Source organism: Schistocerca nitens, chromosome 8 (genome assembly GCF_023898315.1).
Source record: "Schistocerca nitens isolate TAMUIC-IGC-003100 chromosome 8, iqSchNite1.1, whole genome shotgun sequence".
Taxonomy (NCBI): Eukaryota; Metazoa; Arthropoda; class Insecta; order Orthoptera; family Acrididae; genus Schistocerca; species Schistocerca nitens.
In genome coordinates this window covers 96,461,521-96,473,032 of record NC_064621.1, presented here as the reverse complement: position 1 = coordinate 96,473,032, position 11,512 = coordinate 96,461,521, and the positions used below count along the sequence as shown (strand labels likewise).

Here is an 11,512-nt window from a genome sequence, read left to right as displayed (position 1 = left end):
GTCATTCTGACTATCCATCAGTTTTGCCTTTTTCATCGATCGCGTAATCATTTACAAAACATACACAACTCGTCACTATACGAAAATTACACACAATGACACTTTATCTCCAACAATACCATTCACACGAAATGCTTCCCGACAAACACGATTAACGAACAATTAAAACCTTCACAATTGCACAAAATTGTCAAACCCGTATACAAGACATCAAAAATTAAATTCTGCAAAAATACAATTAGAAGAATGACAAGACAACTACAAATGTTCAATTACCAAATCTACACATGCAATATAGACTACAATTACTAAACTACAAATTACTACAACAATCCTACTGTCTGCTATTTTTACTATCAAAAGAATTCCAAGGGACGATCCGAAGCAGCGGTCGCCACGTGCATGGGGGCTTAATTAAATATTATGCAAATATTCTTAATTTTAGTCGCTGTCTGTCCGGTTACGAGGTCTCGTAAACGGTTGGCCCTGACTAGTATTAGTACGCAATCTGACTGCATACAATAACAACAAAGAATGAAACGAAATTTCCGTTAACACAATTAATTAATTAAGTCCCCAGCAACTATGAAAGCTACGAAACAGCAAGGCACAAGTGTAGCTGTTCTGTGTGTGGAAGTGTGATTCAACGTACACATCTGGCATGGTTCTTCCTCAATACAAGATGCTTTTAACGCCATTTACAATGAAGTAATTAAAAAGAACAGAAATACTATGATTGCACATAGAACCCAGAATTACACTCTAATACATTAACACAAGCCAGATGCTTTGTTGACTGAACGTGTGACCAAGAGACATTGTTAGTTAGGAAATTTAAAAAAAAATTAAAAAAATGTTTTTTACCTTCATATATTGACGAAAAATACACTCTGATCATTACAACATCCCCATTCGAACAACATCTGCTGTCTAGCCCATCAAAACAACTGCACACGACATGGCCTCAAATAGTACAGCTATCAACATCCTCTCACCAAAACACTAACCACCACAACTTCTGAACAAGCACTGCCAGTGGAGGCGGCGGAATAAAACTCTTTGGCGCAATCTCTGGCGCTGTGACTCAGTGTAGCCACCTTTCAATACCTACAAAATTATATTATTGTATGACATAGAGATCAGGTGATATGACGTCATAAATTCTGAGATGCACGAAAAACTGCCGCATCATGCATGGCGTTTAAATTTATTACTTCCTTGCTACTATCTCTATTCCAAATATATTTCGCATACTGTATCCACACGTGCCGCACATTGTACCTACACAAATGCATCATTGTACGACACATAATTCAAGAGATATGATGTCATAAACGCTGAGAAAATGCCGCATCATGCATGAAGATTTAATACGTTTGCTCTTTACTAAGACACTCCCACAATCCAGCCAAAGTAAGGAAATTCCTGACTCGTGATAGCGCTTTTGACAGCTTTCAACTGTAAAGCGCAAACGAATGTAGGCGAAAACAATAACCGTCTGTAGACTTATGAAGAGGTGTTGTCATAGAGAATTTTACGAATTCACTTCGTGGGGTACTCGAAGCAGGTGTAGTTATACATTTCTACATTTTGTATATTTCTTTGTCCTACAATTTCTTAATTTTAAAGGTGTTTCCTTGTGTACATGGTAATGAAATTTTTTCGGTATTACGCTCAGAACACAATTCGTTTTTTGTTTCCATTCATAATTGAAGATTGGCTAAATGAATACCCCGAGCAATGCCGAGTTTCTGAGCTAATGTGTTATAATACGCGATGCTGAATAACCGAATAAGAGGTAGCCCTCAATTTTGTAGGGATAAATTAGTGTTGGCAATGGATTAAGTTGTCCTGGTCCTACGTAAAATCGATTAATATGTTGCTCATGGTGATACCGAAACGACAGAAGATGCAGTGATGGCCAAAATATTAAATTCGTTCTTCCGAAACGTTCCCACTGAAGAATATCACAACATAGCTACTACGTTCGACCGTCCCACGGCTGCGGATATCACAAATGGAGAAATAAGTGAGAACGAAGTTGAAAAATAACTGAGACTGGTCCACAGAAAAGAAACCATAGGACCAGATGACGTCCCTGGGTGTCCCATTAAACCTGAGGAGGAAGCGGCCACACCAACAGTTTTAGGAACAGTCTACCGCAGTTCGTTTGGACATCTGAGCGGATCACGCGACTGCAAGTCGTTCTACTCTACAAAAAGGGTCGCAAGATTGACAAGCGGAACTGTAGATCTTTCTCAGTGAGATCACTCTCTTGCAGAGTTACGAACAGGATTGTCAACCGTCCTTTATTGGAAAACGAAAGTACCTTATCCAGCGTTCCTACCTTTGTTCATCTTTGAAGCACAAATTTCACTGGAGCGAACACTGAGGTGTCGGCATCAGAGAACAGGGCATTCTCTGCGTGTAAACAGCTGGTGAGAGCGATCAAACAGTGTGCAGTCGTATTCAGTTCGACATTGCTTGAGTTCCACCTGCTGTCAGACTTTCACAGAATCATCAAAGACGCTGGGACGCTGGAACGCTCTCCTCTTACGCTGGCATGTAGGTGTAAATGGAATGTAGCTCTCGCTTTTCACGCCCCGTTAATCGACATTTACAGAAACTTTCGTAGCGCCTACTCACAGAAGGCTACCCAGTGTTCGAGATTCAAATAACGCTCCTGATTTTGTATAGTCACTAAAGGAAATGCAATCTCTTGCAGCTACTTCACAGTACTGTCATCTAATAAAGCGAACTATTCTTCACAATGTTGTTGGGTACGGAATTATGACAGTTTCCACAGTGAAAAAGGTTTGTGTTATCATCCATATATTTAATTCACAAGTTTATTCTAAAAGCAAATTCTACCGGAAAAAAGATATAAACATTGCTTTAGAAATAACTCAAATACACTAAGAAGATAAATGCAACTATTATCATGCATGAGTAACTTTATTTCCGTTTGAAATTTAATTTAAAAACGTTCCTGAGTAGTTGCGAACTATCTTGTGGAAGATCAAAATGTGAAGCAACTGTTACAAATGTGCATGCTAAAAACTGAAAGTGTTGAAAAATCATGATCTATCTCAATATTTTTATCTTCAAATTGATGCTTAAAAAGTGAAAATGTTCCGTGTTTACACTCAAAAATTTTTAATGGAATTTGGCAAAATGTAATATAAAAATGATTTTCTTAAGAATACGGTTATAGATGTAGACGGAGTCTTCGACTCGTATGAATGATCCAGTACTATTAACATTTTGCAGTCAGGTCAGAAATGCATTTCTTGTTGTGGACAAATAATACAAATTCTGATATTTGAAAATGCATTCCCTGTGTATGGAAATCCATAGTCTCCTCGTCCGAACAAGTGACGGGAGGTCCAACGGTACCGACCGAGCACTGTGTCGTCCTCAGTCTTTACGTGTCACTGGATGCGGATAATAGAGTGGCATGTGGTCAGCACACCGCTCTCCCAGCCGTTGTCGGTTTTCGTGACCGGAGCCGATACTTCTCAGTCAAGTAGCTCCTCCACTGGCCTTCCAAGTACTGAGTGCACCCAGCTTCTCAACAGCTCTCGACAAACCCGGATGGTCACCCATCCAAGTGCTAGCCAAGCCCGACACCGCTTAACTTCGGTGATCTGACGGGAACCGGTGCTACCACTGGGGCAAGGCTATTGGCACAGCCTTCCATTAAAAAATGTTAAAAGCTAATTGCAGCGCCCATATTGTGGATAACTGAGTCTACTGTGCTAGGGGAAATCTGAATGTGGAAACTGCCTTTTTCTAAAAATTTGTAACCATTTTTGACCTCGGTAGAACTTTAGGCATTTCATTTGTTTTTTGAACAGAATCCTCTGAAATTTTTAGATATATGCTGATTGGGTGGCTTGCTTTGAAGCAACATACGAAACAATTTTACTTTCGTTGGGTGCCTTCAGGTTGTTATTTTAAGGATAGCAACTGATTGAGCTGAACAATTATTTAATCTGTCTTGTCTGCTGATAATTAAATATAAGTTCCTGAGTAGGTGTAATGCATTTATTGTTCCTGCAACATTTTATGTTGATATTTATCATAGGTGATGAAGAATTAGAGAACAAGGGCACTACTGGAGCTGATGTTTTCTTTCATTTCATTTCATTTGATCAAATTAAGAAACAAGACTAAATCTCAATTTTCGAAGATTTCTTTGTGATTGTAAGTTCAGCAACATTTGAAAGAAGAAGATAACGCAATACCTCAAAAGATTATCTATCTTTCGCCTGGGCTGGGACGTTTCTTTGCGGAGAACTAACATCTATGTCTATCTACTGCTAGGTGGTGAAAGGAAGCAGATGTAACGCCCAAAAAATGTTAATGTAGTCCTTGAGAATTGAGTTACAGGTCCGAAACGCTTTGGATTAGAATATAAAAATAAAATACTGTGACTGAACACGACTTACTAACAACAAAAGTGCCTGTAACCTGTAACAAAAAGAGCAAAAAGTATTGATTTTATATGCGAAATGACCAAGTTATAGAGATTTCATTGAGCTGCTTGGTCTGTAGTAAGTATTTTGGTCGCAAAGTGTATGTCAAGTGCCTTTCGCGAACAAAGTGATAGTTGGATTCGCCTGGCAGCGCTACAAACTTCCTTTTATGTCACCTTCATGACCGCCTCTTCCAGCGTTCGCATGCAGCTACGTTCACCGGTTGGTTCTTGGTTGGTTGGTTGATTTGGGAGAGCGGACCAAACAGCGAGGTCATCGGTCTCATGTGAGTAGGGAAGGATGTGGAAGGAGTCCGGTCGTCGCCTTTCAACGAAACCATCCCGGTATTTGCCAGGAGCGAGCATGCTCCGGTCACAGGCATTATCCGAAGAAAAATGGTTCAAATGGCTCTGAGCACTATGGGACTTAACATCTATGGTCATCAGTCCCCTAGAACTCAGAACTACTTAAACCTAACTAACCTAAGGATATCACACAACACCCAGTCATCACGAGGCAGAGAAAATCTCTGACCTCCCCGGGAATCGAACCCGGGAACCCGGGCGTGGGAAGCGAGAACGCTACCGCACGACCACGAGCTGCGGACCATTATCCGAAGATCTTTAATTATTGACTAAACTGTTGGCCAAAAACTGAATGGAGAAAAATATTCGTCCGTATATTGTTTGTGCAGTATGCAGTGGATTTGCTGTAAGCATATAAAAGTCACACTCTATACTTTAATTTAACAGAACATACGGGGTAGGAGGACAATATTATGGAAATGGAAGAGGATGTAGATGAAGATGAAATGGGAGATAAGATACTGCGTGAAGAGTTTGACAGAGCACTGAAAGACCTGAGTCGAAACAAGGCCCCGGGAGTAGACACGTTTCCATTAGAACTACTGATGGCCTTGGGAGAGCCAGTCATGACAAAACTCTACCATCTGGTGAGCAAGATGTATGAGACAGGCGAAATACCCACAGACTTCAATAAGAATATAATAATTCCAATCCCAAAGAAAGCAGGTGTTGACAGATGTGAAAATTACCGAACTATCAGTTTAATAAGTCACAGCTGCAAAATACTAACGCGAATTCTTTACAGACGAATGGAAAAACTGGTAGAAGCGGACCTCGGGGAAGATCAGTTTGGATTCCGTAGAAATGTTGGAACACGTGAGGCAATACTAACCTTACGACTTATCTTAGAAGAAAGATTAAGAAAAGGCAAACCTACGTTTCTAGCATTTGTAGACTTAGAGAAAGCTTTTGACAACGTTAACTGGAATACTCTCTTTCAAATTCTGAAGGTGGCAGGGGTAAAATACAAGGAGCGAAAGGGTATTTACAATTTGTACAGAAACCAGATGGCAGTTATAAGAGTCGAGGGGCATGAAAGGGAAGCAGTGGTTGGGAAAGGAGTGAGACAGGGTTGTAGCCTCTCCCTGATGTTATTCAATCTGTATATTGAGCAAGCAGTAAAGGAAACAAAAGAAAAATTCGGAGTAGGTATTAAAATCCATGGAGAAGAAATAAAAACTTTGAGGTTCGCCGATGACATTGTAATTCTGTCAGAGACAGCAAAGGACTTGGAAGAGCAGTTGAATGGAATGGATGGTGTCTTGAAGGGAGGATATAAGATGAACATCAACAAAAGCAAAACGAGGATAATGGAATGTAGTCGAATTAAGTCGGGTGATGTTGAGGGTATTAGATTAGGAAATGAGACACTTAAAGTAGTAAAGGAGTTTTGCTATTTGGGGAGCAAAATAACTGATGATGGTCGAAGTAGAGAGGATATAAAATGTAGACTGGCAATGGCAAGGAAAGCGTTTCTGAAGAAGAGAAATTTGTTAACATCGAGTATAGATTTAAGTGTCAGGAAGTCTTTTCTGAAAGTATTTGTATGGAGTGTAGCCATGTATGGAAGTGAAACATGGACGATAAATAGTTTGGACAAGAAGAGAATAGAAGCTTTCGAAATGTGGTGCTACAGAAGAATGCTGAAGATTAGATGGGTAGATCACATAACTAATGAGGAGGTACTGAACAGGATTGGGGAGAAGAGGAGTTTGTGGCACAACTTGACCAGAAGAAGGGATCGGTTGGTAGGACATGTTCTGAGGCATCAAGGGATCACAAATTTAGCATTGGAGGGCAGCGTGGAGGGTAAAAATCGCAGAGGGAGACCAAGAGATGATACACTAAGCAGATTCAGAAGGATGTAGGTTGCAGTAGGTACTGGGAGATGAAGAAGCTTGCACAGGATAGAGTAGCATGGAGGGCTGCATCAAACCAGTCTCAGGACTGAAGACCACAACAACAACAACGGGGTAGACAAGTATTAACTCCCTATTAAAAATTGTTTACAACTTTTTAATACGTAACTTATTCTCATGTAACAAAAATCATTTTATTTCAATGTTAGAATTTACAATGAAGCGCCAAAGAAACTGATATAGGCATGCGTATTCAAATACAGAGACATGTAAACAGGCAGAATGAGGCGCAGCTGTCGGCAACGCCTATATAAGACAAGTGTCTGGAGCAGTTGTTAGATCGGTTACAGGTGCTACAATGGCAGATTATGAAGATTTAAATGAGTTTTTACGTGGTGCTATAATCGGCTCACGAGCAATGGGACACAGCATCTCCCAGGTAGCGCTGAAGTGAGGATTTTCCTGTACAACCATTTCACGAGTGTACCGTGAATATCAGAAATTCGGAAAACATCAAATCTCCGACATCTCTGCTGCCGGGAAAGGATCCTGCAAGAACGGGACCAACGACAACTGAAGAGAACCGTTCAACGTGACGGAAGTGAAACACTTCGGCACACTGCTGCAAATTTCAATGCTGGACCATCAAAAGTGTCAGCGTGGGAACCATTCAACAGAACATCATCAATATGGGCTTTTGGAGCCGAAGGTCCACTCTTGTACTTATGATGACTGCACGACACAAAGATTTACGCCTCGCCTGGCCCCGTCAACATCAACAATGAACTGTTGATGACAGGAAACGTGTTGCCTGGTCGGACGCGTCTCGTTTCAAATTGTATCGAGCTGACAGATGTGTATGGAGACAACCCCATGAATACATGGATCCTGCATATCAGCAGGAGACTGTTAAAGCTGGTGGAGGCTCTGTAATAGTGTGAGGCGTGTGCAGTTTGAGTGATACGTCTAGATATGACTCTGACAGGTGACACGTAAGCATCCAGTCTGATCCATGTCCATTGTGCATTCCGGCGTACATTGTCAGTTCCTGCAGGACAATGCGACACCCCACACGTCCGGAATTGTTACAGAGTGCTTCCAGGCACACTCTTCTGAGTTTAAACACTTCTGCTGGCTACCAAACTCCCCAGACATGAACATTATTGAGCATGTCTGGAATGCTTTGCAATTCCATGTTCAGAAGTGATCTCCACCCTCTCGTACTCTTACGGATTTATGGACACCTCTGTAGGATTCATGGTGTCCGTTCCCTCCAGCACTACTTCAGTCATTAGTCAAGTCCATGCCACGTCGTTTTGCGGAATTTCCTCATGCTGGCTGGAGCTCTACTCGATGTTAGGCAGGTGTACCAGTTTCTTTGGTTATTCTGTGTATTAGATTATATTTCATTTATGTCATCGCAATATCAGTGGCCGACCATGGCGCAACGTCTCACAGTTACCCCATTCCTTCAAATGGCACAAAATGCATATACTATATTTATGGATTTATTTATTCCTATTCAAGAACTCATCTATGGTATAGAAGGAGTTGTCAAGGAAATATGATTTCAATTTATTTTTGAAGCTATTACTGCTGTCTGTCAGACATTTTATTTCATGTAGTAATTCGTCGAAAATTTTTATAGCAGCATATTTTACCACTTTCCGTGCCAAAGATATGTTGAGTAGAGAATAGTGTCTTTCATATTTCTAGTATTATAATCATGAATGTCATTGTTGTTTTTAACCTGGTCCATGTTGTTGAGAACAAATTTCATTAGCGAGTAAATGTACTGTGAGGCTGTTGTAAGAATTCCCAATCTTTTAAAAAGATACCTACAAGATGAGCGACTTGGAACCCCACACATTATTCTAACCACTTCTTTTTGAGCAGTGAGTACTTTTTGTCTAAATGTAGAGTAACCCCAAAATATTATTCCATATGACATCAGAGAGTGAAAGTATGTTAGCTTTCTAATTTCTATACCCTCAAAATTGGCAATTATTCTTATTGCAAATGTTGCTGAACCTAGTCGGTTTAGAAGAACCAAATATTAATTTTTCCAGTTAACATTCTCATCCATGTGTACACCCAATAACTTAGTATGCTCTACCCTGTCTGCTGAATTCTGTTGATGTGTTATATTTATTTGCAGAAAACCAATTAATGACTTTTCCAAATACCTTATTTGTATCATTTTCAATTGGAGTTTCTTTTACCGGATTAATAATGATGCTCGTATCATCAGCAAACGGCGTCAGTTCAGCTTCCTGTTTCAGATGGGAAGGGAGGTCGTTCACATAAATCAAGAACAGAAGGGGACCCATGATTGAATCCTGTGGAACACCTAATGTAATTTCACCCCAGTGAAACTTATTTAAATCACTTGGCGCATGTAAGGAAACTTTTTGCTTCCTATTCTGTAGGTACGACTTAAACCACTCATATGCAAGTACAGAGATGTTGGCGAGATGGAATTTTGGAAATTTGCTGTAAGGTCTTTTGGGACCAAACTGCTGAGGTCATCAGTCCCTAAGTTTACACACAACTTAATCTTACTTAAACTAACTTATGATAAGGACTACACACACACACACCCATGCCTGAGGGAGGACTCAAACCTCCAACAGGGAGATTGGCGAGATATGAAAAGCCCTCACAGGAGACACGAAGCAGAGCTAATAGGCGTAGGTTCAGTATCAGATGTTAGGAGAAGAGGTCGACTGTCAACGTCCAGGATGGAAGAAAACGTAAAAGCGGTTCAGTAAATGTCCACACAAAGTCCTCAGAAATCACAAAGACAGACATCCCACAAAGGAGGTTTAACGCGACACACAATCCGAACTGTTCTGAAGAGAGAGTTGAATTTCTGTGCATGTAAAACACATTATTTCCAGAAATTATCGCCGGATGATTTTGATAGCCGGTTGGAATGCTGCTTGCTTGGTATGAGGACTGGTCCGTTATTTCAGTAATGTACTGTGGTCAGATGAAACCGTGTTTCATGTTAAGGGGTTTGTTAATGGCACAATTGTTTTTAAATTAATGGTTGTAGCTATGTCATAAGCTACAAGAGTCGTCTAATCTCTGGCCTATGTGGTCAGTTTACTGTTGCTGATTCGGCCATAGTGCCACTTTGATCATGATTGCTGGGGCAGTTCTGTACATAGGCTTTCACCTGTATCACGTCACACTTACGATGAAGACAGAATGAAAACGAACATATGTGCCCGAAAATCGTCAGGAAATAAAAAAGATACTTTTCAATGCAGCTTATGAAGAAACTACAACCATTTAATTCAATTATAAAACATGTCCAGGCTTTTTTTACAATTTCATACAGTTGTTATTATTGAGCAATAGAGGATCCGAGGATGGTAGCTGAACAATGCCAAGACTGCTCAAGGTTCACATTGTGGTGCAATCTATCATCCACGAAAGATATGGGTCAGTATCTCATTCGGGGCACAAATGAATGCAGAATGGTGCCTTGATATGCCTGAAAATTATATTCACTGTATTGTATCGACATGGGCAATTACAATGACCTAATGATTATGCATAATGGAAACTGGCAGTTATCCTGTCCGCACGTGACACGACACCCATTTTCCAAAATGCTGGTTGGGACGTCGTGCCCCCCTTGAAAGGCCAGCAAGGACTCTTGAGCTAACGACCTGCGATTTCTTCCTACGGGAATTGGCAAAAGAGGAAGTTTATCGCACAAAACCAAAAGCTCTTGATGAACTGAAGGAGAAAATTCGCCAAGTTCTTGGAGACACACCATTGGATTCTCTGCAGATTTCAGTCGGAACCATCCATATCCATTTAATGAAACTGGTAGATAATGATGGTACTTATGTTGAATTTTAGCACTGTATAACACTACTACAATTGTAAGGAATAAAATGTATTTTGTTTTCTATAAATTGGTTACGTGTTAAAAAAACAATAAACAAATTTTAATTGGGAGTTAATTCTCGTCCACTCTGTAGTTCTCAATTCATTAAAAAAAATTAAATCTCATGCACATTTTTTCAAGTATGTCATAAATCGGAATAAATATAATTCAGAACATTACTGTCTTATTTTACATTCAAATACAACATTTCCAATCGTTTTAAGACTCTTCCTAAATTTCTGAATTATCATTTTTAAGTGAACTGTAATGAGTACTCCAATAATTCATATTTTGTATTTTATGCATTGGTATACTGTAACCCTATTCAGCTCTGTCCCTTTTTTAGTCTTCTTAGGGTTTATACAAATTCTTCATTTTCATGGATATTAATTCTGAAGTCACATGCCGAGAATTTGTAATGATAATGCAAGTAGGCAACGTATCTTATGGTTTTTATGCAGGTGGACAACGTATCTTATGGGCCAATGGATGAAGTATCTTAACTGTCGTCTCAAGCCCAGGGTGGTAAACAGGTATTCCACATAGCTATAAATTTTATCATTGTCTCAAAATTAATTAAAATGCCATTGTGACATTACAAGAATACTCAAATTAATATAAATGACAAGTTTGAGCATTATCCTAAAATGATAACACAACATTTCCCTTTCTCATTCTACATTTTAATTTATCAAAGCTTTCTTCAAGGTTCAACAAGAAGGTTTAATTACTTTCAACTCTCAACAAATTAATTAACATTTAGACATTGAATATGTGATTATTAAAATTTTATATATGAAAGTATTATGACAAATGGGTCAATTAAACCTTCATTAGTGATATTTACATCTACATTGTCGTAGCTGAGCAATGGACTAAGTTGGTGGAGAATGAACATCTTTTGAG

General features: G+C 39.6%; 1 pseudogene; it reads right to left on the bottom strand.

Moving 5' to 3' along the window:
• Window positions 1-3,569: 3,569 nt before the first annotated feature.
• LOC126199958 (5S ribosomal RNA) lies at window positions 3,570-3,688 on the bottom strand (annotated as a pseudogene).
• Window positions 3,689-11,512: the final 7,824 nt, after the last annotated feature.